Source organism: Theropithecus gelada, chromosome 2 (assembly GCF_003255815.1).
Source record: "Theropithecus gelada isolate Dixy chromosome 2, Tgel_1.0, whole genome shotgun sequence".
Taxonomy (NCBI): Eukaryota; Metazoa; Chordata; class Mammalia; order Primates; family Cercopithecidae; genus Theropithecus; species Theropithecus gelada.
Genome location: NC_037669.1, coordinates 118,339,530 through 118,352,421, shown reverse-complemented (window position 1 = coordinate 118,352,421; position 12,892 = coordinate 118,339,530).

Below are 12,892 nucleotides of genomic sequence, written 5' to 3'. Positions count from 1 at the left end.
GCCACTGCACCTGGTTATATTCTGCAAATTTTAAAGACAAATTCTATCAAATTATAGAAATAATAGTTTCTACTTTATGTAAAATGTTCATGCACGTTTTAGTGGAGAAGAGAAGATCTGAAATAATGAAGAATCTTAATTTAGCGAAAGAAATTGGATAGAAGTCAAGATTTTGGCCCCGAAAGAGGGTAACAATGGAGATATGTATATTCTCCAAATTCACCACTGTCTCTAAAGGAATTGCAAATAAAAGACTGGAAACAAGCCAAAACATTGAAATTGCAAGTCCTTATTCCTGTGCTGGTTGTAAATTGATAATTTTAACTTGTTTGAAATGTGTATGTTTAATCTTTCCATCCATGGTGGAAAGGAACGTCTTTCGAGAGTGGTGCGTAAGGGAAGAGGAGATGTATTCTGATCTCGAAATCATGTGACAATGTTTCCAAAATATATATTGCTTGAACATACGTCTTCTAAGCAAATGTTATAAAATTCTTAATTGGGGACATGAAATTTCTGTTAATAAATATAGGACACTTCTTTTTGAGCAACAACAACAAAAAATCATAGCCATTGTAGTGGATGTGAAGTGGTGGCTCATTATGGTTTTATTTTATTTCCCTAATGACTAATGATTCTTTTGTGATATGCTTATTCATGCATTTTTGTCATTGGGCTTTTCAAATTTGTATTGTTGATTTATAAGAGTTTTAAAATACATGTAAGCAGTAAGTCTTCACTTGCGTCATTCATAAATTCTTGCGAACTACAACTTCAAGTGAGACAACATGCTGTCTAACAAAACTAATTTTACTATAGGCTAGTTGACATAAATGAGGCAAATTCCTGTGGTATACGGTATGTTGTTTCACTCAAGGTTACAGTTTACAAGAACCTGTTGACAACATTAATGAAGACTTATTGTGTTGTATCGTTAATTTTCTGTCTTGATTGTCTGATATTGTCAGTGGGGTGTTAAAGTCTCCCACTATTATTGTGTGGGAGTCTAAGTCTCTTTGAAGGTATCTAAGAACTTGCTTTATGAATCTAGGTGGTCCTGTGTTGAGTGCATATATATTTAAGACAGTTAGGTGTTCTTGTTGAATTGAACCCTTTACCATTACGTAATGCCCTTCTTTGTGTTTTTTGACCTTTGTTGGTTTCAGTCTATTTTGTCTGAAACTAGAATTGCAACCCCAGTGTTTTTCTCTTCTCCATTTGCATAGCTCTGTGCCTGCCAAGGCTCTGACTGCAATGGTGGTCTGGCGCAGTGGAGTGCACAGCAGAGTGCACTCCTATTGCAACAGTGGCAGGGCAGGGTGCATACACACAGGCGTACAGGCGGGGCAAAGAAGGCAAAACCCACTCACACATGCACACACTGGCAAAGTGATGTGGGGTTTTGCCATCGGCCTGAGGGAAGCTGCAGTCTGGGAAGGGAGTGGGCAGGCTGGTGCATGGCCATGAGGGCCACCCTGCTGGAGCTCTCCACCAATCAGACATGATCCACCAGCTATGATGTGGGCCCCTGGAGCACCCAAGGCTGCCTTGCAAGCAGGTGTAGCCAGGCTGGGGCCCTGGAAGAGGCCAGCAGACCAAGTGGTCCTCGGGTCAAACCCACCCTGTCTGATGGGCAAGACTGTCCTTCAGAATTCAGGTCCAACAGTTCCATTAGGGCTAAAGTCTCCTATGGGAGCAAGTCAAGCCCAGGGAGATGGGCTTCTCTGGCCATCCTCTGCTACAGATGCTCCTGTACCAAATTCTCTTGGTTGTGCTTCAGCTCATGTGCTGCCCCTATCCCTTCTCTAAGCAGCTCTCCTGCCAACTTGAGTGTCCCTGATGGCCAAGGGGTCTCCTCCTGTCAGGATTCCAGAGGTCTATGGCAAGAGCAGACTGCTTTTTTTTTTTTTTTTTTGAGATAGAGTCAGTCTCGCTCTGTCGCCCAGGCTGGAGTGCACTGGTGTGGTCTCGGCTCACTGCAAGCTCCACCTCCCGGGTTCACGCCATTTTCCTGCCTCAGCCTCCCAAGTAGCTGGGACTACAGGTGCCCGCCACCACGCCCAGCTAATTTTTTTTTTTTTTTTGTATTTTTAGTAGAGATGGGGTTTCACCTGTTAGCCAGGATGGTCTCCATCTGCTGACCTCGTGATCCACCTGCCTCGGTCTCCCAAAGTGTTGGGATTACAGTCGTGAGCCACCCCACCCGGCGGCGGATTGCTTTTTGCCAGTTCAACTCATGCATTCCCCTGAAGTCGTTGGGGGTCAGGAACGAGTCCTAGTGTGTAGTAGTCCCATATGGGATCCCCAGCTTCCTCCCCTTTCAGCCCAACTTCTGCGTCTTCCCTCCGCCCACTCCGTGCCTTCCCTCTGTTCACTCAGTGCCTTCCGTCTGAAGATTTGTCAGGAGTGCACCAATCATCTTGGTTCTTGGTGGCAGCTGTTCAACCTGGTTGCATCTGTCAGCCATCTTGCCCTCTACCTTCATTTATTGTCTTTAAAATTTCTTTCTGCAATGTTTTATTGCTTTCAATGTAGAAATCTTTCATATCTTTTGTTAAATTTATTTCTACACATTTTTGTGCTGTTCTACGTGTTATTCTTTATTTAATTTCAAGTCTCAACAGTTTGAATAAGGAAATGTAATTAATATTTAATAGTGACATATTATATCCTATGTCTTTGCCAAACTTATTAGTTCTAGTACGTTTTTAAAAAAATTATTCCTTGGGAGTTTATATATTAATCATCAGTTCTTTTTGTTTGCAAATAAAGACACTTCTACTTATTTCTTTTCAATCTTATACCTTATTATTTTGTTTTCTTGCCTTATTGCAATGAGTTAAGTCCTCCATAGTACCTTGAGCAGGAGTGATGAAAGTGGATATTCTTGCTTTATTACCATTCTTATTGGCAAAGCATTCAGGTTTTCACCAGTAAATATGGATTAACTGTAAGTTTTTCTTAAATGTTTTTTAATCAGGTTGAGGAAACTTTCTTGTTTACTTTGTTTACTGAGTTTATTTTTTTAAGAACATCTATTGAAATTATAGTGTCATTTTCTTCTTTTATTATTGTGATGAATTATGTTTAATTTTGAATGTAATGCCAACGTTGATTCCTGGAGTAAACTTTACTTGGTCATGGATTAACTTTTTAAAATACATTGCTGGATTTGATTTGCCAATATTTTAATGATTTTATACCTATGTGTATGAGAAATATTGAACTGTCATTTTCTGTTCTTTCCTTTTCTTTTTGTAATGTTTGTAACACGTTCTTACATTGGATTTATATTGGCCTTATAAAATGAGTTGAGAAATGGCCCTTTCTCCTTTATTTGATGAAATAATTTATGTAAAACTGATATTTTTTCTCTAAATATTTTACAAAATTTATTTGGAAAACCCATCTGGGCTTGACGTTTTCTACAAGGAAAACTTTTAAATCATGAATTCAAATTTTTAATAGATATGGGATTATTTTTATTTTCTATTTCTTCTTGTGTCAGTTTCAGGAAGTTGTGTTTTTTAAGGAATTTGTCCATTTTATCCAAATTGTGAAATGTAATGGTAAAAGTTGTTCATAATATCCCCTTATTCTTTTGGTGTCTATAAAGACAGAAATAATGCATTGTCTTCTATTCCTATGATTGGTATTTGCGGTTTTTCTTTCTTTTCTTTTTTTTTTTTTGTTGGTCAACCATCCGAGGAGTTCTTCAATTTTATAAATATTTTCAAAAGACAAACATTTGGTTTTGCTAATGTCTATATTATTTGTCCACTTTCTCTTTCATTTATTTCTTCTCTTTATGGTATCCTTTCTTCTATTTACTTTAATGTGCTCTTCTTTTTCTGTTTAAGTTAGAAGCTCAGATCATTAATTTTAACCTCGCTTCCCTTTTAAAATAGGTCTGTAAGCCTACAAATTTTCCCTTAAGAACTGCATTCTGTAAACTTTGACTTTTTTGTCATCATTATCATTCAATTTTAAATATCCCATAATTTTCCTTTGTAACTTCTTCCTAGATAAAAGTATTTAGAGCATGCAGTTTAATTTGTAAGCATTTGCAGATCTTCTAGACATCTTATTGGTATTTATTTTTCAATTTAATTCTATTGTGGACTGATAATGTACTTATATGATTTTAATCTTTTGAAATGAGTCAGGCTGGGCATGATGGCTGATGCCTGTAATCCTAGCACTTTGGGAAGCCAAGGTGGGTGGATCATCTGAGGTCAGGAATTCGAGACCAGCCTGGTCAACATGATGAAACTCTGTCTCTACTAAAAATATGAAAATTAGCCAGGCATGGTGGTGAGCACCTGTAATCCCAGCTACTCAGGAGGCTGAGGCACGAGAATCGCTTGAGCCTGGGAGGTGGAGTTTGCGGTGAGCAGAGATCACACCACTACATTCCAGCCTGGGAAACAGAGCGAGACTCCATGTCAAGAAAACCCAAAAAAAAAAAAAAAAAAAAAAAAAGAAAAGAAATGAGTCAAGATATGGCTCAACATATAATCTATCTTAGTGGTAATTTCATTTGCACTTGAAAAGAATTCAGTGATTGGTGTGGCATTATATAAATATCAATGAGGTCAAGTTGCTTGATAGTGAAGTTCAAAATTTCTATAACTTGCTGATTATTTGTCCACTTCTATTTATTTCTGAGAAAGAACTGCTAAAATCTCACTTATAATGGTAGGTTTTTCTGATTTTTATCTCATTTCTAATAGTTTTACTTCTTGTATTTTGAATCACTTCTATTATTATGTCTTTTTAATGAATTATTGAATTAAAATTATATCATTTCATATATAATGTAAGAATTTGCAGCCGGGCACGGTGGCTCACACCTGTAATCCCAACACATTGGGAGGCCAAGGCGGGCAGATCATGAAGTCAGGAGATCGAGACCATCCTGGCCAACACGGTGTGGTGGCAGGTGCCTGTAGTCCCAGCTACTTGGGAGGCTGAGGCAGGAGAATGGCATGAACCTGGGAGGCAGAGCTTGCAGTGAGCTGAGAGAGGGCCACTGCACTCCAGCCTGGGTGAAAAAGTGAGATTCTGTCTCAAAAATTTGCAGCAGTATAATACTATTGCTCACTTCCGTTCTTTATGCTATTGTTGACACATATTTTACTTTTGCTTAGCTTATTACATACACCAGAATATATTGTTATTGTTCTTATTTTAATAAGTATATATTTTTTTACAAAATATTAAAGAAATAAAGAAAAATATTGTTTAAATATTGTTATATGTAATGGTAAATATGTTTACCATTCTTGGTTCTCTTAATTATTTCTTGTGGCTCTGAATTTTCTTATAGTATCTTTTCTTTTAGCCTGAGAATTTCCTTAAGTAGTTCTTATAGTAGCATTCTGCTGACAACTTCCCTAAACTTGTTTTTCTGAAAATTTCCTAATTTTGCTTTTATTTTTAAAGGATGATATCACTACACATAGAATTCCAGGTTGGCAGGTATCTTTTCATTGATAACTTGAAATACAACCTTTCATCATTTTCAGATCTCGATTGCTTCTGACAAAAAGTTAGTTGTAATTCTCATCATTGTTTTTCCATAAAGCACGTCTTTTTTCTATTTAAAAAATTCCTGTATCTTCTGTTTTCAGAGTTTTATTATGATGTTCCTAAATGTGTGTGTTTTTTTAATCTATCCATTTTGGAGTTTATTTAGCTCCTTGGATCACTGGAATTACGTTTTACATAGAATTTGGTAAAATTTCAACCAATACATCTTTAAATAAATTTTCTGCCCCATTGTCTCTGTTCTCATTCTGGAACTTTAATTATATGTATTTTTAGTTACAGATGATCCTTGACTTACAATTAGGTTATGTCCTGATAAACCCATTGTAAGTTGAAAATATTGTAAGTTGAAAATGCATTTACTACACCTAACTTAACAAATATCATAGCTTAACCTAGCCTACTTTAAACATGTTCAGAACATTTACATTAGCCTACAGTTGGGAAAAATCATAACGTAAAGCCTATTTTATAGTAAAATGTTGAATATCTCATGTAACACATATTGCTAGTTTGGGAAAAGATCAAAATTCAAAGTTTGAAATACATCAAAATTGTGATAATTTCACACCATAATAAAGTTGAAAAATCATTAGGTGTAACTAACCATTGTAATTTGGAGACTATACTTGATACTGTGTAACAAGTCATTGATGTCTCATTCTTTCCGCACCCTACCGCCACCAATTTTCTTCTCTCTAGTCCAGTATGTGTATTTTTTTTTACTGTCTTGTCCTCAACAGTACAAAATCTTTCTTCTCCATTGTCTAATTTTCCATAATTTCCATTTGATGAATGTGTTATTTCAATATTGTTTGTTTCACTTTTAGGATTTACATCTGGTTCTTTTGCAGAATTTCATGCCTTTCCTGAGATTCCCCATTCCTTCACTATTTATAACCATTTTTTCCTACTGACGTAAAAAAAGTTTGTAATTATTTTAAAGTTCTTGTCTACTAATTCCAATATCTATGTCACAAATGGCTCTTTAATTATTAACTTTATTATAAATTTAATAGAGGTCTTATTTTCCTGTTTCTTCCCATTCTAGTAATTTTTGGTTATATACCAGACAGCACAAATGATACATTATATAAACTAAGGATTATGTAATCTTCCTCTGAAGATGATTGAGTTTTTTCCTGGTGGGCGGTTAAATTACAGGTGGATCACCTTGATCCCATGGAGACTTGCTTTTAGGCCTTGCTATAGCAAGTCTATTTTATTTTCCCTTAGTTCTAGGGAATAGCTGTTAGTCCTGAGCTTTGGTACATACTTTAAAGACCTGACCCTCCTGGGGTTTTAGTAAAGACCAAAGAACTTACCAAGTCTTCTAACTTGATAAGATTTGAACTCCAAACTCAGTCTCCCCTGGTACTGAGTAGTTGCTAAAATCCTTGCTCATCTCCTCAGGTTTTCACAGTTGCTTTCCATTGGTCTCCCTTGCTATGTGCATGGATAGTTTAGGATTCAGCCAAGCATTTGAGGGAAATTTGTATTCAGGTTTCAGCGCTCACTTCTCTGTGACTCCCTTCTTTCTGGGATTTTCTCTTCAATTTTAAGTTGCTGCTCTAATAATCCCAAAAACTGTTCTCAGACTCCTCAGTCCAATAAAACTGTTTTCTTTCTTTTTTCTTTTCTTTTACATTTTATGAATCTTTTTTCCTTCAACTTTTGTTTTAAGTTCTGGGCTACATGTGCAGGACGTGCAGGTTTGTTACATAGGCAAACAAAACTGCTGTTTTCTGCTTGAACTCTATTCCCCTGCATTTTGCACACTGGAGAGTTTCCTCATGGGAAAGCCAGTTAGATATCATATCTTACCCAGTGTGTTTCCCTTATTTCAAGGCTTGTGTCTCTTCTAGTTTCTGCTTGCTTTTGGTTGCTCATCAGTGCCTTGAAACAGTTGTTTTCAAAAAGTATTTCCCCCAAATTTAGAATTGTTATGAGCAGAGAAGTAGTGCAATATTACCTACTCAGCCATTATCAAAAGTCGGAAGTCCAACCCTACCTTACTCTTAAGATTGAGGAAAACATTCCTCAGACAACTCCAGAAAATTCTCCTAATGGCTTATTTGCCAGAATTGGGTCACAGGGGTGGATCCCTCATGGCATGGTGCTGTCCTTGCAATAGTGAGTGAGTTCTCCTGAGATCTGGTTGTTTAAATATGTGTGGCACTCCCCCTACCCTACTCTGTCTCTTGCTCCCACTTTGGCCATGTGATGTGTCTGCTCCCACTTCACCTTCTGCCATGAGTGAAAGCTCCCTGAGGCCTCCCCAGAAGCCAAACAGATGCCAGCACCATGCTTCCTGTACCACCTGCAGAACTGTGAGCCAATTCAACCTCTTTTCTTTATAAATTACCCAGTCTCAAGTAATTCTTTATAACAATGTGAGAACAGCCCACTATAGTAACACAAGTCAGGAGATCTTACTAGCTGTGTGCTCTTGGCCAGGCCAGTCAACTTCTCTGATCCCAAGTTTCTCTTCCATCTAGTAGGGATTCTAACAGCTAAGGTGGCTTTCTGGGTAGGCCCGAAGATGCAAATGAAGCAGGAGTAAAGTTTCCTTCCCTTTCTTCAGGCCTTCTGCCCTCAGCACTTGAGCCCAGAGGGCTGTTAGGTTCAGCCAGGAAATGGTAAAGAAGGACCAGGAAGTTTACCTGCTGGGAGGAGGGAGAAAGTAAACAGGTGTAACTTGTTTGGGCAAACACTTTCCTTTCATTCTTTCCACACCAGTAGAGTACACAACTATTCTTCTTTCAACCACTTTGCTCCTTGTTCCTTTGTTTTCAAATAACAGATGACAGTATTGCATTTACATCTCGTTATAAGTTGGACTCCCCCACAGGACTGCCTCTCTAATAGGCATAGGCCCATCTTATTGTCTTTGATTACCAATGCTAGGAGTTTCTGGCACTTAGTAAGCAGTAGGTGTACAGGCGGGAGGTAAGCATGAGAGGATGCTGGCAGGGCTTCCTGGAGGAAGTGGTTTTGGACCGCAGGCCCTGACACTGAAGAGCAAGCCTGAAATATCTGAGTCAGGGAATGGCAATGGTACCAGAGAGGGTGAGGAGTTTCATCCCATTTGGCAGTTCAGCCTACAACAGTTCCTGGAGACCACAACTGCTCTCCTGGACATGTCAGAGGCAAATCTAGGGGAGGATCTAATGCTAGTAGGGTGGTTTTTGCTGTGAGTGACGTGCATATCAGTATGAGGAAGGAAGTCTGGGGCTAGCCTGGCTTCTCGATAAGTAAATCGCTTCCCTGAATTGTTCTGTGTCTTTCTTATGCTGTCACAAGAAGGGCAGAACATAGTCTTAGAGCCTGTCAGACAGGGAGAAACACTGGTAGGCAGAGAGAGAACTTTTGCTTTTGCATTGATTTCAGTAACTCAGTATCTCAGTATTAAGAGGGTGCCTAGCAAATATTTGTAAAATTTGTAAATTCACAAATGCCTCTTCCAAGTTTCTGTAAGTTTTGCAACCTTTCTTCCTTCCTTGGGAAAGAAGACTCAATTCTGGGTCTCTTGTGGGGGCCTCCTGTCCCCGTTCCCTCTTGTCTTCACAGGAAATTCACAGGTAGAATTTTAACTAAAAAGGCAACCAAAATGACAAGTTCTGTTCGACTTTCAAACTAGCAAAGACACAGAGGTTAAAAGGTAGAATCCGTTGTGGGAGGAGTCCTACACACAGTGAGTTTAAGCTCATTTCCAGACAGTTATTGTTTGAAACTCAATTGTTTGAAAGAAGAAATCTAACTTAATTAATCTGCAAGCAAGCAGATTAATTTTCCTTCTTCCCTACTAAAGTAAACATCTCTTCCTGTAGTACAAAGCAGCACCCTTGAAACTGCCTTTGTGAAATTATGACTGAGACAGTGAAAGAGATCTAACTTAACTGACTCCATCTTGCTTCTAACCTCCAAGCTGTCCTTGTTCATTCCTGGGCATAGGCTGAACTAACTTTGGGAGAAACTTAGGTTATAGTTTAAACAAAAATAGTCACAGTCCTTCCCCAAAGCACTTTCCCAAAAGACCTCCTTCCAGAGCCAGGGGACAGCTCTAGATTGCCTTTGTAGGACTAACATTAGCCACAAGATTAGAAATTATAGTTTAGGAGGCTACAAGATTCTGACCTTCCCTAAATTTCTCCTGAGATCAATACTCCCTGAACTTGATGGACCAGCTGGCCTCACCCAGATCAATAAACTGGCTCATCTGATCATGTGGCCCCCACTTAGGAACTGACTGAGCACAAGAAGACAGCTCCAACTCCCTATGATTTCATCTCTGACCAATCAGCACTCCTGGCTCACTGGCTTCCCCCACCTACCAAGTTATCCTTAAAAGCTCTGCTCCCTGAATGCTCAGGGAGACTGATCTGAGAAATAATAAAACTCTGGTCTCCCACACAGCCAGTTCTGCATGAATTACTCTTTCTCTACTGCAATTCCCCTGTCTTCATGAATTGGCTCTGTCTAGGCAGCGGGCAAAGTGAACCCTCTGGGTGGTTACACCCTCGGGCTGCAGGATATTTTCCCTATGAAGAAATATGAGAAAAAACAATTTAGAATGGTTGTTGTATCTAGACACTTTGTTGGTTGGTGCCTCAAAAGCTTTAGTCACTCCTGTTGAATACAGAGGAAAATAGGGCATCCCTTCCTTGCCAAACACCTACTGCTTACTAAGCCAGGAAATAAGAAGACATGATCTGTTTTCACCTCTATTGTCTAACTAACGATGGTCACTATGTCTGATGGGAACTAAAGCAAATCGTTCTGACAGTTATACTTGGGGAAATTCAGGCTAAATTTTTTTGTTTGTCCCTTGACTTTTTTGGGTTGCTGGTTTTTCTCCTTTAGGTATGGTAGGCATTTTATTGTTTCCCAGAGGTTTCTTCCTCTTCTCCCCCACCCCTTTTTCTGCACATTATCTCGATATTTCTTGCAAAGTAGCTCTACTGTTCTGCACAGGAATCAGTTTCTCTGTCATCAGGTCAGTCTCTTCTACTTGCCTACTAGAATCACTTAGCAAGAGATGACGCAAATAACTTACATGGAAGGATGGGAGGGGAAATGACCAAAAAATAATGACTATGCATTGAAAATTCTTTATTTTCAAAAGTGAGTTTAACTAACAGATCCTAACAATTCTCTACTTAGAAGAAATTCAACAACTCTAGCTTTTGTTTCTCCAATACTTCTGATGTATGAAGTCAGGTTGACAGCACTTAAATCATGTCCAATATCTGCATAACTGGCAGTCAATCTGTGTTTTTTCTAGTAGGGTCTTATAGCTGGTGAAGAAGTTAATACTGTATTACAGCTTAGAAGAAAATGGCCTGTTTGATGCCTTAACTATTAGTGTAGGCTGGTAACCAGGTTCCTCCCTGGGTTAGTGACCTATTGAGCCATCAATTCTTGGAAGGCATATGGGGTAGTGATAAAATTCATGGGCTTTGGATCAAGAGGGACTGGATTTGATTCTGGGCTCTGTGGTTACTTTCTCTGTGACTTCTTTCTGCTACCGTTTTCTTATGTGTGAAGTGGGAATAATACTAACATTTGTGTCATAGAGTTGTATGGTGGCTCCTGCTTGTAATCCCAGCACTTTGGGAAGCTGAGGCAGGTGAATCACGAGGTCAGGAGTTCGAGACCAGCCTGGCTAATATGGTGAAACCCTGTTTCTACAAAAAATACAAAAATTCGCTGGACATGGTGGCTCATGCCTGTAGCCGCAGCTGACTTGGGAGGCTGAGGCAGAAGAATCGCTTGAACCCAGGAGGCAGAGGTTGCAGTGAGCCAAGATTGCGTCACTACACTCCAGCCTGGGCGACAGAAACAAACTCCATCTCAAAAATAAAAAAAAAATAAAAAATAAGGTTGTATGGAGGTTTAGTAAGACAAAGACAACGCAAGAAACTGGGTTAACACAATACCTGATACTAACGAGGGCTCAGCACTAGTTAACTGCTTTTAGCGGCACTAACTTACCCATTAGGCACAGTAGGCAAAGTGGCTGAGGCCCACGAAACTTTATGACTTGATAAAAAATGTTTAAATTTTAATCTTTTTAAATCAGCTAAAAAATGAATATAATAATAATGAGTATATAATAAGTAATCCAACCTGGGTTATATTTGTTTTTTAACCAATGCAGTCATAAAATATAATTGTTAACATATTTTATGGAGGAAGGGACTCTGACAAAAGGGCCTGGGGCCCATGAAACTCGTAATCGTGGATCTCACTGTTAGCAGTCATGACTGTGGTAGTATTCATTGCAGAATCCTCAGCAATAATAGTAGAGTGAAAAAATGAAATGTCAAGACTGAGTCCTTTACTGATCTAGTTGTAGTTAATCTCTTGATAAAAGAAGTTGGAGTAGGTTTGTCTAATAGTTGAGTATGATGTTTATTACTTTTCAGCCATCCCTTTAATAATAGATGAATGAGTACCTTTAAAAAGAACCGTGTTGTTTTTCAATACTACTAGACTATAACAAACATATCATCAATGTAGAAAATACGGTAATTGTAAAACCAAATAGTTTTAGGTTTAGCGTGAAATAGCTCTAGGTGTGGTTAATTTTTTTTTTTTCTTTTGGCAGTATCAACATTGTGTTGATACTGAAGAATGCATTTTCTGGAAAGACAGGGATAATCAATTTTCTCCCAGGTTCAATGGGAGAAAATCATACTCAATATGAACTGTATATTGAGAAGTTAAACATGCCAAGTTTTTACCATATTTTGTTTTCACTAAAATATATGTAAATCTTAATTTATTTTTAAAGACACAAAATGTCTATATTTTATCCACATTATTCTTAGAATTGATCGTGTCTGCCTTAACAAATTTCTATTTTAATAAAAGTTGGATTTCATAAAACTACACATTTTATAAAACAAAAATAATTCTTGCTAAACCAGCAATGAAGAAGCATTTTCGTTTAGCAAGTATATGTTCAACTGAACGAATTAGCTTGTCTCTCCATTGACCAAAGACAGGGTTATAGGTGTTGTTAAGATCCTTTCTTTTCTTTCTTTTTTTTTTTTTTGAGATGGAGTTTTGCTCTTGTCTGCCAGGTTGGAGTGCAATGGCATGATCTTGGCTCACTGCAACCTCTGCCTCCCAGGTTCAAGCGATTTTCCTGCCTCAGCCCCCCAAGTAGCTGGGATTACAGGCATATGCCACCATACTCAGCTTATTTTTGTATTTTTAGTAGAGACAAGGTTTCACCGTGTTGGCCAGGCTGGTCTCGAACTTCTGACCTCAAGTGATCTGCCCACCTTAGCCTTCCAAAGCACTGGGATTACAGGCGTGAGCCACCATGTCTGGC